Here is a 23,515-nt window from a genome sequence, read left to right as displayed (position 1 = left end):
GCACTTTGGGGACCCCCAGAGATGTTTTGGGGACCACGACCGACCAATGCCCCACCCCCTTTTAAGTCAGGTTAACATAATATAAGTTCAATGGACTCATAAGGTTAATTTGATTCAGCTTAAAAATTTACGGCAACCAGAATTTTTTTGTCACAGTGTAGCTGTCAGAAGGAAGACGCTGACAACGAAGATGCGAATCCAAAAGCAGGGTTTATTAACAAGAATGGTCAGGCAAACAACGGTCACAATCTGGAGCAAACAGATATATGTAGGTAAATCCAGAGTCATAGAAGAATACACAAACAGATGGTCAAAAGACAGGCAGCAGGCAATGTAAACAAACAAACAAACACACAAACACACCAACAAGAATAGGGTTAAAAACAGGGCAGGACAAGGCACGGAAAATGCATCGTAATTTTAACTTGACGGATAAACAAGACTCAGCCCACATGTGTGTGTGTAGTATTTAAAGTCCATGTAATCAGTTCATGACGATCCTCTGGCTGTGTTTGCTCATCACCGGAACTTGAAACAGGTGTGTGCGTGGAGTGCATGTATGTAGTTGCAGTCCATAATGTGGCAGATTTGTAGTTCTCTAGCGAACTGCGTGTTTCCCAGTGATCTGCAGCCGCTAGATTGCTGTTGATAACAGTAGTCTTTATTGATTTACAGAAATGCAGTTTCAGTAATAGGAAATCTTATGATTAATAGGTCACATGATGTTCTGTAGATTACTTTAATGCTTATTTCAAAATCAGTAGAAGTGTACACGTGAATAACAGCTTTACATTACAATACAGCTCTTGTCCATGGTTCATAACAATAACTCAAATAAAAGCAAATCACTTTTATTGTCACATCATCAGCAGCACGTGTGCTATGATGAGTGAAAAGCTTAGGTGCTGGCTCCAGACCGTGCAAAATACAGACCGTGCAAATACAATGACAGTGCAAGATAACAGTAAGTTTTTCATGTTTTTTAAACAAACACTGAAAAAAAAATATGGCGAGGCAGTGGCGCAGTAGGTAGTGCTGTCGCCTCACAGCAAGAAGGTCGCTGGGTCGCTGGTTCGAACCTCGGCTCAGTTGGCGTTTCTGTGTGAAGTTTGCATGTTCTCCCTGCCTTCACGTGGGTTTCCTCCGTGGGTGCTCCGGTTTCCCCCACAGTCCGAAGACATGCGGTACAGGTGAATTAGGTAGGCTAAATTGTCTGTTGTGTATGAGTGTGTGTGGATGTTTCCCAAAGATGGGTTGCGGCAGGAAGGGCATCCGCTGCGTAAAAACTTGCTGGATAAGTTGGCGGTTCATTCCACTGTGGCGACCCCGGATTAATAAAGGGTCTAAGCCGACAAGAAAATGAATGAATGAATGAATGAAAGAAATATATTTTAGAATATTTATATTTAGAAAAAAGTACTAATAATAATATGAAAGAATTGGTTTGAACAATATGGTCTTGTAAAGTGTAAAGTCTAGTGCCTCAATTATCAACGATAATCTAATTCAACATTATAACTTCATATTTCCTATTTTAGCAATTCATTGAAGGGATAGTTCACCCAAAAAAGAAAATTGACCTACTGTACTATTTACTTCACCCCGAATTGTTCCAAACTTTTATGAGTTTCTTTCCTCTGTTGAACACAAAATAAGATATTTTTAGAAAGCTGAAAATTGGTGTGGGCGACACAGAGGCGCAGTAGGTAGTGCTGTCGTCTCACAGCAAGAAGGTCGCTGGGTTGAGCCTCGGTTGGGTCAGTTGGCGTTTCTGTGTGGAGTTTGCATGTTCTCACTGTGTTCGCGTGGGTTTCCTCCGGGTGCTCCGGTTTCCCCCACAGTCCAAAGACATGCGGTACAGGTGAATTGGGTAGGCTAAATTGTCCGTAGTGTATGAGTGTGTGTGTGTGTGAATGAGTGTGTATGGATGTTTCCCAGAGATGGATTGCAGCCGGAAGGGCATCCGCTGCGTAAAAACGTGCTGGATAAGTTGGCGGTTCATTCTGCTGTGGCAATTAATAAAGGGACTAAGTCAAAAATGAATGAATGAAAATTGGTAACCACTGACTTACATTGGCTCTTTTTCTAATTAGCTCATTTAAAAGAAACTCAAGCGTGTGTATAACTAGTGATGGCTGGGTAAATAGGATAGAATTGTCAGGTTTGGGTGAACTATCTTTAATGGCATTGAGAAAATACAATCTGCTTATTAAAAATTAATGGTCGAGCTGTGATCGAGATTTTTTTATGGTACTCTTTAACATTTGAAATAATTGTTGTGAGCCATCATCAATGGAGCTTTTATACAGTATGATATGGTAGACATGTTTTGTACAATAATAAAGTGATTATTTTGGTGTCTGACACATACATATAAATAAAAACCAAGAGGGGGCGATTTAGAGATTATGTTCAATACAATGAGCAAAAATTATTTATGCAAGTTAATAAAATGCTTACCATCAACATCTGCAGAATAAACAAATCTACAAATCATGAGTTGACAAAAGGGTGGCTCAGTGGTTAGCACATTTGCCTCACAGCAAGTAGGTCACTGGTTCGAGTCCCGGTTTGGTCAGTAGGCATTTCTGTGTGGAGTTTGCATGTTCTCCCCCTGTTGGTGTGGGTTTCCTTCGGGTGCTCCGGTTTCCCCCACAGTCCAAAGACATGTGGTGTAGGTGAACTGTAGAGTATGTATGTGAATGTAAGAGTGTAAAGGTGTTTCCCAGTACTGGGTTGCAGTTGGAATGGTATCTGCTGCATAAAACATATGCTGGATAATTTGGTGGTTCATTCCACTGTGGTGACTCCTGATAATAAGGGACTAAGCTGGAAAGAAAATGGATGAATGAGTTGGTCAGAGTGAGAAAATGTATGTGTATGTACTAACTGCTCTAAAAGGATTGTTTGAGTGCCTTGCTAGCTTTCAATTCATGAGCTCAACTTTTAATCATGAATAATGACTATAAAGTTGAAATTGTTTTGAGAAAATATATTGCGCTAAAATCAAACTCTCTAATCATGTGCCAGACCAGTGAGGTTGACATTCTCAGTGATCCCTTAACACTTGCCCGAGGACATTAATCACTGTTTAGTCTTAGACCCATCTGCTTGAGTCTTTCCAGGACACCCGTTTGTTAATGAGCCATGCGGCATCTGCTGCTGATAGAAGCTCATCTGCAATTTAAGAAAAATAGACCTCAGACTGCCCAAGCTATAGACAGACCTTCACTAGCTATGATTTTTAGGAACGGATTCCTTATATATACAATAGTCAACATTTAGGGTGCTTTCACACCTAGACTTTTGTTTCGGAACCTGTCTCGTTTGCCCAGTTAGCGCGGTTCGTTTGGCAAATGTGAATCCACCAATCGCACTCGGATTTCACGGTTGCAGGTTTGTGCGCTCTTCCGGAGTGTTTGTTTGATCATGTGGGTTTGTTTTGTTTTTGTTTCTTTAAAACGAAAACGCATTAGTGTAAACGGGGCCTTAATGTGGAATGTCATTTGAGTAACGCTAAATTCGTGTTCAGTTTTATCAGAATTATACAAATCTGGCAACGTTTTATTATGATCGTTTTACGTATAACAGTTGAAGTTGGGCAATGACGCGTAGCGCAAGCTCTGTGATTGGTCAGCTTGGTATCGCAGACGAGTGTTGGCGGGACCGAGAGCTGCGCAAGCCCGATGGAGCGATTGTTTACAAGTGTGGAGTTGCATGAAGGAGCTCCAGGTGAAAAGTTTTGTTTTGTGTTTACCTCATGGTTAAAGTTGCTGCATGTCCACCTGTTCCTCCCTCAAAATGAGCAAGTTTGAACCACTTGTACATGAAGGAAAAAACAAAACACCAGCAAAGAAACTTGACACAGAGAAACATAAACACCTCACTGCCAACTAGTGTTTCAGAAGTGTTATTGCAGACCAACAGAAACTGCGCACAGAAGTATAAATGCACAACTTCGGGGGTCACACCGATCACTTGATGCAGAAGTATAAACCAGGCTTAAGGCACTTGGCCTGTGGCCTCAAACCAACCCACGCCTCCTACCAGTGTCAATACACAGCCATATCCCACTGCTACTCATGTGATATAAATCATATACATATTTATAGTTATATACTGTAGAGTATATATTTGTAGATACACTGAAAAAAAGTGTTGCATGCAGAACTGTTGCAAACAAATTATTTGTGTTGAATTTAAACAAACAAATTTAATTTAATGATGTTTAACTTAATTTGTTTGTTTAAATTCAGCCCAAATAAATTATTTACAACCACTTAACGTAAAAAAAAAAGAGTAAATCCAATGACTCATCTTTAAATAATTTTTTTCAGTGTACTGTACAATCAAACTAATTAATTCACTGAGGATTTTTGGTGAGCCAAACAGCTGCACAAAGCTTCCTAACTTATATTTGTGCAAAAAGGAATACTAATTTTATTTTATGAATGATAAAGTGTGTTTTTAAAGTAGAAGCATGATATTCAAATGAACCAGAGTTCCTTCATTCTTTATTTACCTTCTGCAACCGCTGGGCCTTTTACGCAATTATGCATGATGCTATCTTAGCTGAATCTTCTGTTGCCAAATCACGCCACATCCCAGAAGACATTGACACTGCGCCCTGACCATTCATATAACAAAGCTCTTGGATTCAGCAGAGGTAAAAATAAGGCATCCAATAACAAGTCAAGGGCAAACCTAATTTAAATATGTCTAGATCTTCCCTGATAGTGGGAAAGAGGTTTTATCAAGCCGCGTTCCCTGATAAGAGGCATTTTGTTGATTACAAGCTTTAAAGATACATTAGGCTGCACATGAAGATGATTAATTGACAAATAATTGAACAAGAGCAAACTCAACTGGGTGCTCAGCCAGACAATATATATGCAAATATACATGAATATATAACAATCATATACATACCAATCAAAGAACTCAATTAATAAAGGCATCTTGTGTTATATTACCGCTGTTCCACTTAAACTATCATTTATGCTTTCCCCTAACAGCCTTTTTAGTAAAATGCATGATGTCATCGTTCCTGTATTGATATAGTTGCTAAAGTTGCCAATTGATTGGCCATACTGCAAATTTTTAGGGTTGAATAAAGAACATCTTGGTTGGACTGAAGACCAATCACTCTGATTGTTTCATAAAGGGCCAGTAACATTTGGTGAGTGAAATCTGTGCAGAAATCTTCCCGATTGTCACTATGGCTAGCATTCAGCTGGTGGATCAGGGCTGTTTACATAGAAACAAAATATCTATATTCCCTCCATTTAGGGAATAAGGGTTGCATACAGTTCCATAAATATTGAGACATGGACACAATTCGACTATTTTTGCTTTTATACACTAACACAATGGATTGAACTGAAATGAAACGAACAAGATGTGCTTTGACCACAGACTGTCAGCATTAATTTGAAGGTTTTTACATCCAAATCAGGTGGACGGTGTGGGAATTACAACAGTTTGCATATGTGCCTCCCACTTGTTAAAGGTCCAAAAGTAATTGGACAATTGGCTTCTAAGATGTTCCATGGCCAGGCGTGTGTTTTGTCCTCATTATCCCAATTACAATGAGCAGATAAAAGGTACAGAGTGTGCTGTTTGCATTTGCAATTTGTTACTGTCAACTGTCAAGATAAGATCCAAAGAGCTGTTACTATAAGTCAAGCAAGCCATCATTAGGCTAAAAAAACAAAACAAACCCATCAGAGAGATAGCAAAAACAACAGGCTTGGCCAAAACAACTGTTTGGAACATTCTTATAAAGAAAGAACGCACCAGGGTCTCAGCAACACCAAAAGACTGTGAAGACCATGGAAACAACTGTGGTGGACGATCAAAGGATCCTTTTCTCCGGTGAAGAAAACACCCTTCACAACAGTTGACCAGATCAAGAACACTCTCCAAGAGGTTGGTGTATGAGTGTCAAAATCAACAATCAAGAGAAGACTACTATAGAGTGAATACAGAAGGTTTACCACAAGATGTAAACTATTAGTGAGCCTCAAAAATAGGAAAACGCAGGAAATGCAGGGTCATGCGTTAATTTTGCTGCGGTGCAAAGTTCAAGCTTGGTGAACTCTGACCTGCGAAATCGCATCACTTGACTGAGTGAGACCAATCGAGGATCAAAACATGACCTCTCTGGACAGAAATTTAAAACATGGACCAATCGCTCGCTTTATTCAATGTCGAATAATCTTGTTTAATCCTGCCCCTTTTTGCAGCGCCGTACGACAGAATTTCGCACACACAAACTCTAGTTTGACCGCAGCTTTACCTGTAGGTTTCAAACGAGCCTGAAGGACTCAATTAGTTTAATCAGGTGTGTTTAACTAGGGTTGAAACTAAACCGTGCAGACCTCCGGCTCTCCAGGAAGCTTCTGAGGTGCGAGTCATTTATTATATAAGAAAAGGGCCCACAATGGCTTCTCCTGCACCAGCAAATTGAGTTTTTCTTTTAGATATATGGCGCCAGTTTATCAAGAAGTGACAATTGTGTTCTTTTCCCATTGGATGGAAACATAACTACTGTCACAGGCATTACTGGAGTGTGTTGACATCCCAGAGTGCATCACTGTCTCATTATTTTGTGCACATGGATTGTACACGGCCATCCACATGATCAAAAAGAAAATGAAAATATTGTCATTGGGTGATTTTTTTTTTTCCATTCTAGTTCCAACAGTGGACAGGGGTCTTCATAGACTCTTTGACTGGTCTGTAGTTATACACTGTGTTGCAACACATTCCTCCAATAAACAACAGTAAAGTTTTGTCTGTGCAGTAGTAGTCTGTCTGTTGGCTCAGAGCAAAATGGATGACCTCCATTGCCATTTTGCATCAATTAGCCTTAGGCCCAAAGCACTCATGTTATTGTTTGCCCTTCCATGATCCATTGTTGTTACATTCTCACAAACGCTTACTGGGAGCAACCCATAAGCTTTGACATTTCAGAGAGACTCCGATCCAGATGCTTGTCATAACAATTTCTTTCTTGTCAAAGTCACTTAAATCTTTATCCTGGCCCTTTTTACTCTACATCCAAGATGACGATAACAAAAACTGATTGTTTGCTTACCATCTAATCTTCCCAAACCGAAACATGTGGCCTTTTTAGGGGATTTTAAACAATATTATTTTTATCTATGGCTGGTTAAAATGTTTTAGGTCAATAAACGCTGGTAAACATTTAAAAGTTTAGAACTAGTTTACCCAAAAATTGTAACAATTACTCACCCTCGAGACATTCCAATCCCCTGAGACAATCAGAATACAATTTACGATATTTTAGGTGAAATCTGAACGCTTACTCATCCACCATAATCAGTTCCTGACTTATTCAAAGTCCAGAAACGTGATTGTGCACAATATACTGACACTGAGAGGAGAAAACTGTCGAATAACATTGTTGCTTGTTTGTTTTCTGTGTAACAAATACATTCTTGTGGCTTAATAGTTTTCCAGTTGAACCACTAAAGTTATACAGTATGTTTCCAGAGTTCACTCAGCTGATGTTTGATTAAGTAAAAGTGTGTTTGGCATGCTGTCCTAGGAGAGAGGCCTGAGGTCTGAAGATCCACAAGCCCATTACCAGGGCCAGACAAAATCTGCGGAAGTTTTTTGCTTTTTCTGCAGAGAATTTTGGTAAAAATCTGCAGATTTCTGCTGAATTATTTTGGGAGTATCCAGCGGAGTATCATAACTTAGACCTTAATATATTAAATAAAAAGAAATACATTACTGAATAAAAACGGAATAAATTCAGAATTACACATTTACTTAAGTAAATAAACTGAATTAATGATGGGCTAAAAATCTGCAGAAATCTGCGGAATTCTGCGGAAAATCTGTAAAAAATCTGCAGAATTCTGCTTGCGCAGATTCCGTGTGGGCCTACCTATTACTCCTTCTGTTTAAACAGGAGGGAGAGGGGGGAGTCTGAGCTAAGGTAGGTCTTCCCTACTATTGAAATAGGTAGGAATAAAAGGGGTCAGTGTGGAAAGGGGTTTCACCGAAGAAAACGAGGATGACTAAGGTAAGGAAGGCAGTTTATTTATATGCATTTTATTACTTCTGATTGGTTGGTTAGCGATTGATGATGCAAGACCAGCCGTGGTCAATCATAAGCACCAGATCCTCTGAAAATTTATTTATAAAACTTCACTTAGAGGATGTTATTTTGATATTTTTTAGATTAACTGAATCAAAATTTGCTGTTTATGAAGGATGAGGGAGCTCCCAGATTTCATTTATAATATCTTCATTTGTATTCCTAAGATGAACAAAAGACTGAGGGTTTGGAATGACACAAGGGTGAGTAATTAATTACAGAATATACATTTTGGGGTGAACTAACCCTTTAATACTGCACCGTCAGATGGTGCATACTTTGATAATATATAATAATTCATTCTCATAAATGGTCAACATAAACTCTGATTCCCTGAGGATTTATATCACATATCTTCCATTCTCCTAACTGTATGTGAGAAACAGCAACACATGAAATGCTTTATATTTTAAGGGATGAAAGATAGACTCTTAAAACTTGAGTATTCTGCTCACCATACACGGCTTAAAGGCTTTATTTGAAAAGCCAATTCAAAGGCAGTTATTCATTTTCTCTAGGAAAACGAATAAGGTGGCTTTACATTTATAAAGGGACATTGCGAGTAAAACCACGAAAATGTTGACACAACTGAGTGGTCAACACTCTATATATATGCAAATATCAATTGAATGCAACATCGAATATACATGTTTTCAATTATTTTTATAAGGCGAACAGGACCACGAATTCTTGATGGCATATGTATGTTGTTTCTGTGTTTTAAAGCACAGAACCTGAATTACAAACAGTTGGAGAATAAAGCAGAATGACAATAATTATCCCATAAAGCAAGATCAACAATCTATGACAAGTTGCAACACTGTTCATTAAAATTGATTCATTTATGACATTTTATATTCTCCATAACTCAAAGCAAATGAAGGGTTGAGAAGATATGGCAAATGGGCCTTATTCATTCTTTCATTCATTTTCTTTTTGGCTTAGTCCCTTTATTAATCTGGGGTCGCCACAGCGGAAGAACCGCCAACTTATCCAGCATATGTTTTACACAGCGGATGCCCTTCCAGCTGCAACCCATCTCTGGGAAGCATTCATACATACTCATTCACAGTCGTACACTATAGACAATGTAGCCGACTAAATTCACCTGTACCGCATATCTTTTGGGGGAAACCGGAGCACCCGGAGCAAACCCACGCGAACGCAGGAAAAACATGCAAACTCCACACAGAAACGCAAACTGATCCAGCTGAGGCTCAAACCAGCGACTTTCTTGCAGTGAGGCAACAGCACTACCTACTGCACCACTGCATTGCTGCAAATGGACCCCAGTTATCCTAAAACAAATGTGGGCCGGTTTTGGCAGATATTTAGCACAGTTAGCTGTGGCTAATGTGGCTGCCATAAATCAATATGGCAAATGTAGCCCAGTTATGTTAAAACATATGTAGACCACATAGATTAAAGTCACCATCATGGAGAAAAGTGTTTGCTTTAGTTGGGCTCATAGCCCTGAACCTCTTAATATAAATTTTTTGTTTAGGGCTGCTTTAACTTTTAAGAACTTTGCTTGGAAAGTTTGTTCATTACAGCAAACAAGCCAAGTAAAAAAATATATATATAAAAAAAAAATGAGGCATAACTTGTGATGAAATAATATAATTCACTGATGTTAACCAATGTTTAATCCGTTATTAGAAGTAACGCAATAACATGCATGCACATGCCAAAGAATTTTGAAGTTTTTTAATCTAAACAAATTCTATAGTTCAACTTCTGCTCACAAAGACATCAATAATCAGCGTATAAACCTTAACAACGGTGACAATTAACAAAGTGAACAAAAGTCACAAACATCACAAAAAGGATATTGAAGTGACAAAATCAACAACGTCAACATAAACAGCAGAATCAACAGCAAATAATGAAAACTGCAGCATCAATAAGCTACACTGCAAAAAATGCTTTTCTTACTTGGATTTTTTGTCTTGTTTCTAGTCCAAATATCTAAAAGTTCCTAAATCAAGAAGAATTTTCTAAACAAGCAAAACATATTGCCTTGTTTTGAGAAATATTCTGTCAATATTAAGTCAGTTTTTCTTTAAAACAAGCAAAATAATCTGCCAATGGGGTAAGCAAAATAGTCTTACGTCAAAAGAAAAAACAAGATTAATTTGCTTACCCCATTGGCAGATTATTTTGCTTGTTTTAAGGAAAAACTGACTTAATATTGGCATATTATTTCTCAAAACAAGGCAATATGTTTTGCTTGTCTAAAAAATTTAATTTAATTAAGAAATTTAAATTTAAAAATAAGAAATTTTAGATATTTAGACTAGAAACAAGACAAAAAATCTAGGCAAGAAAAGCTTTTTTTGCCATGTATAGAATGTATTCATACTGCAATGCATGCTGGGATTTGTGTACTTTGCCACACCTAGCAACTGTATGGTGTAGGCCAGATCTGGGCCAGAATAAAAGCAAATTGTGGCCCAAAAGAGGGTCAGTTCTTGTTTATTTGGTTGAATCCTGGCTAATATGTGGTATTGCTTTGGCTTATTTGTGGTTCAGATCTGACAAACACGAGTGGACTGACCTAGAGCCATCATTCCATACAGTATGTGATCCAGATGTAAGTGTCTTCTGTGGGCCAGATCTGGGCAAAAATAAAAAGCAAACTGTAGTTCATTTGGTTAAACTTTGGCTGATATGTGATATTGCTATGGCTTAATTGTGTCCCAGATCTGGCAAACAGGAGCTGAACACCCAATTGCCATCATTCCATGCCGTATGTGGGCCGGATTTAAGTGTCTTTTGTGATTCGAGCCACATGAATTTTGCTGGGAATAATTCTGTGAAGGATTTTTACAGAGTACGAGTTGTGTGTTTTTTGCAACATTAACTCATTTGACTGTATATCTTTACTGCAATACAGATCCTCAAATAAATGTCAACCTGAGGTGCAGAGCCATGAATCACCAAATAACTATTTTCAAAAAATCATTTGCTTTTGTGTTTACCTTTATAGCATGAATGGCTTTGTGTATCTGTATTTATATATGTTTATTTTTTCCAGCATGCAGCATATTTTCTCCCATCTATGACAGTGGAAGTGCAAGCATTTCATATCTTAGTCTTTTCTAGTCTTTAGCTGGTTATTGTGACAACAACAACTTTAGCATGCTTTTCTAATGACAACAGAAACACCCGGAGGGTCAGAATGCATATTTCTGCTTATAGAGGAGTATATCTTCATATTCAAAACACACTTAAGTATGACAAATAACCCAAGGGTTATCCTCTTTCTCATTCACTGACAGCTAAGTGGAATGCTGAATGGATAAGTAGGTTAAAATGTTTCCATCTGGTAATCTTTGCAGAAGCCTTCAGTCGCCAGTCAGCCATAGCCATTTAGACGTGTTATTATGATTTCCGACAATCTGAGCTCCCCAGAGGATGAAACATGTGAACAGAAGTAGTGACATTAGTTCCCTACTGTTTGCATATTTCTTTTTCTCGGCTTTGATCCTACAATTGTTGACATTCTTCTGGCAGATTCTATTAAAGTGATGTACTGTAACCGAGACGTAACAACAAGAAATAACAGTACATCATGTGCCTAGAGCTTCTATAAGCATTTTTAAAATATTATGTGCAGCATCTCAGAGAAAATGGCAGTACTCAGTCTATTTAGAGATAAAGAAGCAAACATTGAAATGATTTAGAGTAATGGTTTGGATTGTTGAAGAAAGTTAAAGAAGGATTACAAATAAATGGCGTAAATCGGTGCATGTTTACTTGAATATTATTAACAGACAAGATTCTAAACCCTTATATGACAAATCTCCATATCATTACCAGCTGTTCTCATATTTTGTCACATGACAATCATCAGACTGAGGCTATTTGGGGTTTTACCCTTAGTTAACTAGTAAACAGTTTGTATACACATTTATATGCCTATACATCTACAGTATTTTTACTAACACACAAGTTATTCACACCAATCACAATAACATTCAATAACTAAGGTTGATTGGTGGTTTCACTGTGGGGCTGTTTACACCTGGTTACTTCATGTACAAACAACAAGTGTAAATGAAGATGGATGAACCACTTTAGGAGGTGGTCTTGGGCGCAGAATGCATCTGGTTGTTTAAGCCACATTATGTAAATTTTACTTCTCCCATGTGATCGGCTAAATAAAACAGCACTAATGCAAAATGCCTGTAGCCTATATAAAACATAATATGTATGCCAAGTAAGACATATATCATGCATTTCTGTAAAATAAAAGTCAAATAAGCATCAGATACCCAACATTGTCAGCTGACATAACTGTTGGGGATTTGAAAATTGGAATAATTTCGCAGGTAGCAAAGAATTCTGGCATAGATTTGGCATAAAGCTGGCACAGCAGGCATTCATCTTGCTCTGGCAAACAGCATGTGTTGTGAGGTGGCACCTTCTTTAAGACAGCACAGAATTCTTGGGCCAGATGTAAAGTGTAGTATTTTGCTCAGATGCTAATAATTGATATGTGGGCCATGTAAGTTTGGCCTGTTTTGACCCACATTTAAAATACATTATTATACATAATTATTTTCATTCATTCATTCATTTTCTTGTCAGCTTAGTCCCTTTATTAATTCGGGGTCGCCACAGCGTAATGAACCGCCAACTTATTCAGCAAGTTTTTACGCAGCAGATGCCCTCTCAGCCGCATCCCATCTCTGGGAAACATCCGCACACTGGGAAACTGAGCCTAGGTTCGAACCAGCGACCCAGCGACCTTCTTGCTGTGAGGTGCCAGCACTACCTACTGCGCCACTGCCTCACCTATAATTATTTTCAAATAAAGAAAAAATATTTGAGAAAAAGAACACCCATAAGGCACCTAAAGCTTAATGCTTCACGGGTTTAGCAATTGCAGACATGACACACTAACATATCTGGCCCAGTTCAGCCTCAGTTATGGGTTATTAACTTTGCCCATATATGGTCCATGTTTGGTCCTGGTCTGGAAGCCAGACTTGGTCTAGTCATGTACCGTAATTCACTGCAGCATGTGAGCCAAGCAAAAGCTGATTGTGCGGGCCAGAGCTGGGCCAGAGATATTTTGCTATGTGGGTTCTGATTAGTAGCCACATAGCAAATGGACTTGGCCCAAATGTGGCCTCAATATGGCACTGCTGACATGTTGCCGGCACTGACATGCATAATGTCAGCCGAATGTGGGCCATGCATGGCAATTCATGCATGACGGCAAACTACATTTGGGCCAATGGATGGGAGGTGAGTGGCCCAGATCAGTGTAGCAATCGGTCTCATTGTTTAGTTAACATTAGGCTGGGTAAATGCTCTGTTTTTGGGGTTTCTGGTTAAAGTATAAACTTATAGCTAAGAATCGGTACCAATAACAAATCTGTTTTGGCCCAGCTAAGAGCCAGTTAAGAGTGATAAATTGGCTGAGATTCAGGCCGGTTATGGCCCATGTGTGGCCCTCGTCTTTAATCCAGTTATGGCCCACTTCAGGACCGTCATTCTTTGCGGTACTTGGGCCAAGGGAAAAGTTATTATGTGGCTTGGAGCTGGGCAAGAAAACATTTGCTATGTGGGAAGTTAACTATATTAACCCCACCATTTAACCAGAAACCCCAAAAACTGAGCCCAAACCCAGCCTAATACTACTTAAACAATGTGACCAGTTGCTACACTGATTTGGGACACACACCTCCCATCCACAACTGGCCCAAATGAGGTTTGCAGTCATGCATGCAGTGCCATTATTGCCCGCAAGACCCACATTTAACACGACAGCAGTTCCATAATGCGGCCACATTTGGGCCAAGTTTGTTTGCTATGTGGGTTACAGATGAGAATCGTTAACAACAATAAACCTGTTTTAGGATACTTCAGGGCCAGTTAAGGGTGATAAATTGGCTGAGAATCAGGACAGTTATGACCCATGTGTGGCCCTTATCTTTAATCCAGTTATGGGCCATTTCAGGGTCGTCATTCTTGGTGGTACTTTGGCCGAGGAAAAACTTATTGTGTGGCCCGGAGCTGGGCCAGAAAACATTTGCTATTAAAGAGAACCTGTTATTCCCCTTTAAACAAGGTGTAAAATAAGTATCTGATGCAGTTTAAATAGCACACAAATATTTTTTTAAGTAAATATTTTTTAGGCTTTGATCCAAATAACTAGGTTGTGCTGCTTTGGTGACTGTCACTTTAAATTCAAATGAGATTGTGCTCCCAACCCTCAACACCTATGTGTTAGCATAGCGACAGATAAAAAAAAGGCCTAATGTTATCTCTGTGGAAAACTGAAATGTCAAAAAAGTGTCTCAGAAGGGGACTACAATGTTTATTTATGCATCTAAAAACTCATCTTTATAGAGTGTCTACAACACTTTTTTTCCAGGCATGTATTCAGCAACAGGGTTGAACTTCATTACATGGATGAATAATCACTGACAACAGAGGGGGGCTTTACCACAATCTCTTACCTGTCTTTACATCCCCACACAACACAGGTACTGATAAAATTGCTCATGGGTCCATATGCTCACAAGTAACCATTTTTATTTTTTTGAGTGTATCATTGCTTTTTTGTTGTTGTTTTTTGCCTGAGAGTACATGAACAAAAGGCTACAGGCCTGTGGCTCTCTTCATACTCTTGCAGGAGAACCCCACCCAGGCCGTACCTGCCTGCATTGGTGTTATAACCACTGTCTACATGTTAAGTTTAAAAAAAAAACTGAAGCATGAACAAAATCAAAGTTTTAACCTTTTTAAAGGCGTCATCTTGCTCAGATTCCCACAGCAAATTCACATCAGGCACGTCATGATTTTGCCAAGTACGATGCGATCCTGGATTAACATCTAACTGTAATGTCCTTTTTGTTCAAAAATGTAATCCATACTGTAGCGAATTAGCTCAAAGTGAACTGGAGATTCAATTGAACGGGGCTTCAAAAGAATTGACTCTTTCAATTAGATCAAACAAATAGTCCAGCAGTCGTTCGAACGGACAGTTGACTTTAATTACGGCTATCAAAAATAAAACCCCATTGATGTTTAAGCAGAGTAGCAAGATTGAAGTTCAATTAATACACATGCACAGGCACCTAACTAACTAACACCTAACACAAACACACATTCATACATGTTGTAGAGAAGAGTCAAGAAAGTTAAATAAGAATTTGTGAGAATGTAATGATGGATAAACCTCGGATATTGGAGGACCAAAACAAGCGAACCAAAAAGAATCATTTTAACCTTTCTATGGTCTCTTTAGGGTTACATTTAGTTTGCACCATTTCAGCGGTAAGCTAGAAGTGTTACTTGCGTTGCTTTTGTGATGCTTTTGTGAAACTCCCTCTAAGCACATGGCTGGATGGTGGTCAGTTATAAGTCCTCAGGAATTTTGGAGTTGGGTAGAATAGGGTAGAGTGAGTCTTGGAGTGTTAGTCGTTTGAAGAAGGGCTGTCGTGTTGACTACCAGTTTTGCTGCGCACTAAACTGAACTAGACTGTTAACGGAAAAGAAATAAAGAAAGGTATTGAAGATGAGAATGTCTGACATGTGCGATAAACCCATTTGGTCTGAGTCCCTGGATGCTCCCTGGAGTCCTCTGGGTTCACTCTGGTCTCGGTTCTAGTCTGTAGTCTTATAGGGGGCGGGCTTAGGTCACAAGCTTTTATAAGGATGGTTTTCTGCCCACCCTCAGGAGCTCCTCCCCTGAGGCAGGTTTATAGTTCTTGGTTCTGAAGCGTAGTGATTTGCATAGGCATCCTGGGTGTAAACTGACGCAGAAATGTTCAAAAATTCTTATAATGTTAATATGTTGCACACATATTAACATAAAATGTAAACAATCATTCAGTACAGCAAATTAGCTTTGCAGGGACATCAAATATGAACTATATGATCTTTTTTAGCTGTGGTAGAGTTAAACATTGATTGCAAAAGAATTAAAATCATTATATTCAATTCAATTTAATTCACCTTTATTTGTATGGCGCTTTTACAATGTAGATTATGCCAAAGCAGCTTCACATAGAATATCATAGTAAATTGAAACAGTGTAGTTCAGTTTTCATTGTTTAAGTTTAGTTTAGCTCAGTTCAGTGTGGTTTATTAATCACTACTTAGAGTCCAAATACTGAAGAGCAATCCATCAATGTGCAGCTCTACAGATCCCGAACCATGCAAGCTAGTGACGACAGCGGCGAGGAAAAAACTTCACCAATTAGCGAAAGTGAAGAATTAAAAAAACCTCGAGAGAAACCAGGCTCAGTTGGGCACGACCATTTCTCCACTGGCCAAATGTCTTGTACAGAGCTGCAGTCAGATGGAAGCATGAAGGTTATATGGAGAATGGTCGGTATAACCGGTGAATGGTCGGGACAGGCAGAAAAACAGCATTAACAGTCAAAAACACTGCAAGTCAAAACAAGGAAGCACTTTATAATGCTTAAAGATTAACAAGACTCAGCAAGGGTGTATGTGTGTGTGCGCTGTGTTTATAGTCCATCTGATTAGTCCTGAACAGCTTCAGCTGTGTGCATTTGCAATCAAGGGGAATCCGGGCCAGGTGTGTGAGTGAAGTGCATGATGGGATCTGTAGTTCATTAAAGTGGCAGATTTGTAGTTCTCCAGCGATCTGCAAATGCTAGATCGCTGGTGATCATGACAACATAACTGGTGTATCTTGCTACTATTCTGTGGTATTGATATGTTTTTGTTTGCCACTGCAAGTTATGTTTTATTAACACAACTCATACATGTAATTTAGTCTAGGACTAGCCTTAAGCCTTGTCTCTAAAACTAGGCAATAGTGTCTTGCCATATCAACTGCTGCTTTCAGTGTTAAATCACAGTGCATTTGCATTTTCTGAGAGAGACTCTTATTATCAATTCCAAACATCTGAAACTGCAATACTCAGCTCATAGCTTGTATAGCTTTCTACCATTTGAAAGCAAGCACATTTGAATATGACATTTCATTGTGGCACAATATAGTCATCATTGCATTGAAAGTTGCGGCTTCATCCTCCCCAAAGATAAATAACTGAAACATTGGTCTCCAGGCCCATTCAGTAGTCAAAGCACTGCTTGGACATCCACACTATCTAAAGCTAGTTTGCTTGCAGTCTGGTACCATTGCTTCCAGTCAGGTTATTCCTTTAGCTTTGAAAAAATCTGTTGCTCTGGAGATACACATTTTGCCATCCACTCAATTAAGTCAAGAGTCATTATAAATTATTCTAATTTTTTTCCAACTCTGGCAGTCATCAGATAGAGAGTACTGCACTACTTCAAACTAAATCGCTTCTTGCCACAGCCATGACATTAGATTAAAAAAATGCTCAAAATAGTAATAAAATATACAGTAACAGTACAGTTATTCTGGTTTTATTAAGTGAATCAACTTGTCAGTGCAAGAAATATTGACAACAGCCTCTTTCACACACTGTTGCTAGTAAATAGCCATACAATGACCAGAATACGTTTACAAGTAAATTAACATATGTGCTCTGCACACACCCAGTGATGTTCTGTCACATTTCTGGAAAAGCACTATTCACACATCCATTACAAAATGGTTAAATCTGACATCACTAAGCAGAAAAGACTCTAAATGGCTGTGCTTGAATTTGTAAACATTAAGGGGCTCAGTCTTTTTGTTGATGGTTTCATTATTTTTTTCGGTAATACTCTACAATAACAGTACATGAATAAAGATGTATTAATATGTAAACTCAACATTAGTTTGTTATGAATTAATGATGAGTTAAGGTATGCACTAATCATGAATTAACTTTAACTTCAACATGAGTCACATGAGTTCATATGGCTACCTTAATTACTTGTTAGTACTTGTTGTTAATTAATGTATTAATTAACTTTTTAAGTTTAAGCTAAATGTAACCAACATGAACTCATGAGCTGTTAATGTAAAGTTATGTCATGACTTTACTTGGAGGGGCACATCACTATTAAGTCATCCTTAACTACTCATGAACTCCTGTTCACGTTGATGTTGACGGAACACTTTTCTGTTGTTATTCAGTGTAAACTCACTAGTTGGACGTGCATAAGGAGTTCATGAGTAGTTAAGAATGGGTTTATGATGATGTGCCCCTCAAAGTAAAATCAGAACATAATTATACAGTAACATATTATGAGTTCATTATGGTTAAATTAAGCATAAACTAATGTGGTAATTCATACATTAATAAACAATCATGGGTAACACTTTATAATTACTACACACTAAGAATCATTTACTAAGCATTAGTATCTAGTGAATTCATTATTTGTTAAGCATTAACTCTACATTAATAAGTGTTAGTAAGCAGTTTATAACTGCAGCTACAAATGCTCTATTCTTGACTTATAAGCACCAATATAATGTGTTTAATATTGTATTTTCATACTTAGTTAATGATTTATATTTCATTACTAAATTAAGTATTGAATTACTTACAAACCAGTAGTATTTAAGAGTAGTTGAGGGTTTTTTGAATCATTCAAAATGAGTTAGTAAATGATTAATAAACTATTGAAATCAATGTTTATATGTCTTATTATTCCGGCATGTACTAATAGTTAACTAATACGTTAATAAATGCTTTATTAACTCAACTTCATGCAGTTTTGTGACATAATCTAAAGTGAGGACTATTCATGCTTTATAAATCCCTTATAAATGACTATTAAAGGCTAAGAATCGAATGAACAATAATCTTTGCAATCTTTTCTAAAAAGAAAAATGACTGTAAAGATTAAACAATGCCAAACAACAGGAGTGTCAAAATATGACATAAAACTGGATAAAACAACAACAATACAAAAATTTAACATTATAATAAGATGCAATGTTTAAACTCTAGTGATTTTATTTTAGATCAGGTTGCAAACATTTATTTTTCATTTGAAGTACAGTATATCTTTAAATGAATAAGTATGAATAATGTCATTTTTCCTGTTTAGAATTTAACTGAGCTTTTAATTGTCATTTATTAGTGATTTATAAAGCATAAATAGTCTTCACTTTAGATTAGGTCACAAAACTAGGTGAAGATGAGTTTATAGAGCATTTATTAATAAACATAGTAATCATAAATATATGCCTGTATAATAAGACATGTAAACGTTGATTTCAGTAGTTTATTAATCATTTTGAATGATCCTAAAAATCCTCAACTACTCTTAAATACAAATGGTTTGTAAATAATGCGATACTTAATTTAGTAATGAAAAATAAATCATTAACTAAGTATGAAAGTACACTCATTAAACACATTATATAGCTGCTTATAAGTCAAGAATAGAGCATTTGTAGCTGCAGTTATAAACTGCTTACTACCGTTTATTAATGTAGAGTTAATGCTTAACAGATAATGAATTCACTATTTGCTAATGCTTAATAAATGATTTATAGTGTGTAGTTATTATAAAGTGTTACCCAATCATGTACTAACAAGTAATTAAGGTAGCCATATGAACTCATGTGACTCATGTTGTAGTTAAAGTTAATTCATGATTAGTGCATACCTTAACTCATCATTAATTCATAATAAACTAATGTTTAGTTTACATATTAATACATCATTATTCATGTACTGTTATTGTAAAGTGTTACCATTTTTTCTTCTTCTAATTTTCACATTCATGCAGCTATCTTAGGACGTACTCACACTATGTACAGTTTGCTTGAACCGGGCCAAAGCACACTTGTCCCCCCTTCCGTCTCCCCCGACGGCCCGCACTCACATTACATTCGGGCTTGGGCACGCTTACTTCATCGATGACGTACTGTTCAGTAAGCGTTTTCGCTCAGCACAGTGGAGATTGCTTTAGTTATAGTTGTTTGGGCTATGGTGACACGCAGTCAAATACTTCCCCGAACAGATCAGCCACTTTTGACGCTTTTAAACAATCATAAAGTCCTTGTGCTGCAGGAATTAGGAGGTTTGCTGAAGTCGCAGCTGTCGCGCAGTGGGGGGTTTGCGTCTTTAATAAACTATGACAGTTTGCGTTCATTGAACGGTAAGAGTGATTAATAAATCCAAATGAAACAGTCCCTTAAAAGTCACGTTTTGCTTTCAGTTTCGGGCTTAGGTGCATTTTGCACTCACACTCAAGCGTACCGCGCCAAAGCTCAAGTGAACCGCGCTCAGGATTCATTTGCTGAGCCTGTTTTAGAGCACTCACACTTCTCAAACAATCCAAGAAATGGGCCTGGGCACGGTTCGGATAGCATAGTGAGTAGGCCCTTAGTCACAGACATAACCCAAAATACTGAGCTATAGGATAATAGCATCTGAAAGCAGATGGTGCTACCTGCAGCTAAAAAACACTTATGCTAACACACATTTTGGATTCTCAGGGCAATTCTGCAGACACTTGTTTTGAACAACTCTGATGAAGAGATGAGGAAGGAATATTTTTGAATGTCGAGAGATACCCAAGAATGTGCTGCAGCTTGTAAGACCCTGTTCGAAATCAAGAGCTACTGGTGTTGTAGCAAAATCTGACTCCCTGGTTGGCAAATTGCACTCCCCTTCACATGCATTCGAGCACACAGTTGAATGAAGCAATTACAGTTAAACTCACAGTGGTTAAACTGAAGCATTTTATTTGTCCCAGAGTTGGCACTAAGAAAGAACACAGGAGCATTGTCTGATTAACAAGCATCGGTAAATGTGGTTTGACAAGGCTTTCGTTTTTGGCATCAGCATCAGAGTCTTTTGATTGGCCCAGAGTAGACATCCGGCAATTTTCCTTTTGTATTCACACAAAGAAGAGTTCCGGCCATTTGCTGGTGATGTTATGTTACAACTTCTGTTTTTTTTTTAATTATTTTTTTAAAAGAGTCTATTCACACATGATCTTTTTACAACAATTTACTGGTAATTTTCCAGAAAAGTCAAAAAATGAAAGAGGCTAACACACTGTAAAACCAAACAGTCAACTTTATTAAACGAAATGAGTGTAGTTAACTCAAAATTTACTGAAAGTTATTCTACTCATTTGAAGAGAGTTTTAAACTCAGTGTTAAAGGTGATGAGTTCATTAAATACCTTATTACTTCAACTTAAATGGAGTGAGTTCACTGTACTCATATAGATTGGTTTGTAGTAATCGTTTTCCTCAAAGGGTTTAAGCTGCCTTAACTTATTGGGTTTTACGCAACGCAATCTCTCGGCAATTCTTGACTTTTTGACTTTTTAATTCATATGAATTCTAATTCATACAATTTAATATGATTTGCTCATCACCGAATGACAGCTAGGGTTAGGGGTGGGGTAGGGTTGGGTGCCACGCCTCCTTTTTTAAAATGTAAATTTTCGTACAACTTAGCTCATACAAATTCGAACGAATTAGCCACTAAACTGACAAAACGTAAAATACTTACGTTTCCTCGTGAGATCAGGCTGGTTTTACAGTACTCAGTTTGGTTTGAGTTCTCTTCATTTATTGAGTTTTACTGTGCTCAAACTGCTTCATTAACTCAAATGAATTAAGTTCACAGTACTTATTGGGATTAGTTTTTGCACTTAAATGCTTGTTGGTTTGCTCAAATGGTTTGAGTTACCTTGCTTTTGGGGTTTTACACTGTATGATCAATTTAAATACACAGAGTCATCGTACAACAATGTATGGCAATGTCAACAAATATTCCCATAAAATGTAGGGAAACATGAATCTTTCTAACTGAGATACTGCATGTAAAATATACCTTTTATTTAGGTTACATCATTCAGGATAACCACATGTTCAGTTGAGTTTAGCTTCTTGCACAGGCCAATTATTTCACATCATAAGACCTCAATATAATAACACAAGTCAAATGTATTAATTTTTTTGTACCTTTGGGCATGTTTTGACTCTCAAAATTTTGTCACATAAAAACGAGAGAGTTATGCATTACCAAGGGGCACTATTTAAGCTAGAAATCATCTAAAATGTACATTTCTGAGGGGAAAACATCCCCTACATGTACTTTAAGTGAATTAGCAGCATATTCCCACATAGCAAAATTTCTTTGGCCCAGCTCTGGCCCATACAATCAGGTTTTGCTTGGCCCACATGCCGCAGTGATTTACGGTACATGACTGGTCCAAATCTGGCTTCCAGACAAGGGCCAAACACAGACCATATCTGGGCCAAGTCTCAGCCAAGTTAATAACTCATAACTGGGCCTGAACTGGGCCAGATAGGTTGGTGTGTCACGATTGCAATGAAATTGATAAACCCATGGAGTGATGCGATTTAGGCACACTATGGGCACGCTTTTTCTCATAGTGACCTGATTGGTAGAATTTTTTTTCTTTACTCAAAAATGATTTTAGTGTATTTTAAATGTGGGTCAAGACTGGCCAAACTCACATGGCCCACTTATCAAATTTTTAAATCTGGGCCAAATACTACATTTTTCATCTGGCCCAAATCTTGTGTGCCGCCTTAAAAACGGTGCCACCTCTGCCAAACCCGGGCCATGTTTGGCCCACATGCTGTATGCCAGTGCCGGATGAATGCCTGCTGTGCCAGCTTTTTGCCAAATCTGGGCCAGAATTCTTTGCTATAGGGTTTCATATGGGGGTGAACTAAATGACTTTAAGAGCTTAGTTTGGATTGTTTATTTTAAACGCAAAATGGCAGGTTTATGTAGTTCAGTGGTGTCCAGACTTGCTCCTGAGAGTTTAGCTCCATCCCTAATCAAACTCACCTGAACCAGTTAATCAAGCTTTTACTAGATATACTCCTGGCAGGTGTGTTGAACGTTGGAGCTAAACTCAGCAGGACATATCGGCTCTCCAGGACCAAGTTTGAACATCCCTGATGTAGTTGATCGTTCCCCGCATGCTTTCAATGACAAAGTCCACGCAGCTCTTTCGTGACGTCAAGATGCCTTTATAGTACACGCCTGTTGCGCGTCCGGCAATTCGTCAGGAATACTGAAGGACGCGTTCGTGCTTTGCACAGGTGGGACTGAGACATCATTTTTACATTTTGGCGGTAGAATGCATCAATGTGTCGAGAGATGAAGAAGCACTTTGAACGGAGATCAATTTATCAACAATTGTTTTGGCTATACTGCTGTGACGCGCGCTCAGTACTCGAGCTGAAAATGACCCAAAAAGTCTAATGGAATGGATACCGCGAGGCTAAATGAAAGGAGCTCCCTTATTGATATCGACACAGTATTCAAGTTAGATAGCTAGTTTGAGCATCTGTCATATCCAACAGTTTGGAGTGGTTTTAAAGTGAAGTGCGCTGTCATTGAGAATCACCATCATCTGTGAATCATGATGCTGATGCGCCGGAGAGCGCTGAGGTGTTTACTGGAGGAGAGCAACAGTTAAATTCGTGCTTCTTACTTCGAGAAATCCAGCAGACTCGAAC

At 38.1% G+C, this 23,515-nt stretch overlaps 1 protein-coding gene across 1 annotated transcript in view; it reads left to right on the top strand.

Moving 5' to 3' along the window:
* Nucleotides 1–23,515, top strand: part of tmtops2b (teleost multiple tissue opsin 2b) — a 129,241-nt gene that overhangs the window by 22,349 nt on the left and 83,377 nt on the right. The window lies entirely within an intron of this gene.

The sequence above is a fragment of the Danio rerio genome, chromosome 9, assembly GCF_049306965.1.
Source record: "Danio rerio strain Tuebingen ecotype United States chromosome 9, GRCz12tu, whole genome shotgun sequence".
Lineage (NCBI taxonomy): Eukaryota > Metazoa > Chordata > Actinopteri > Cypriniformes > Danionidae > Danio > Danio rerio.
Note: the sequence above shows the minus strand (reverse complement) of the source record. Positions and strands in the feature narration are given on the sequence as shown.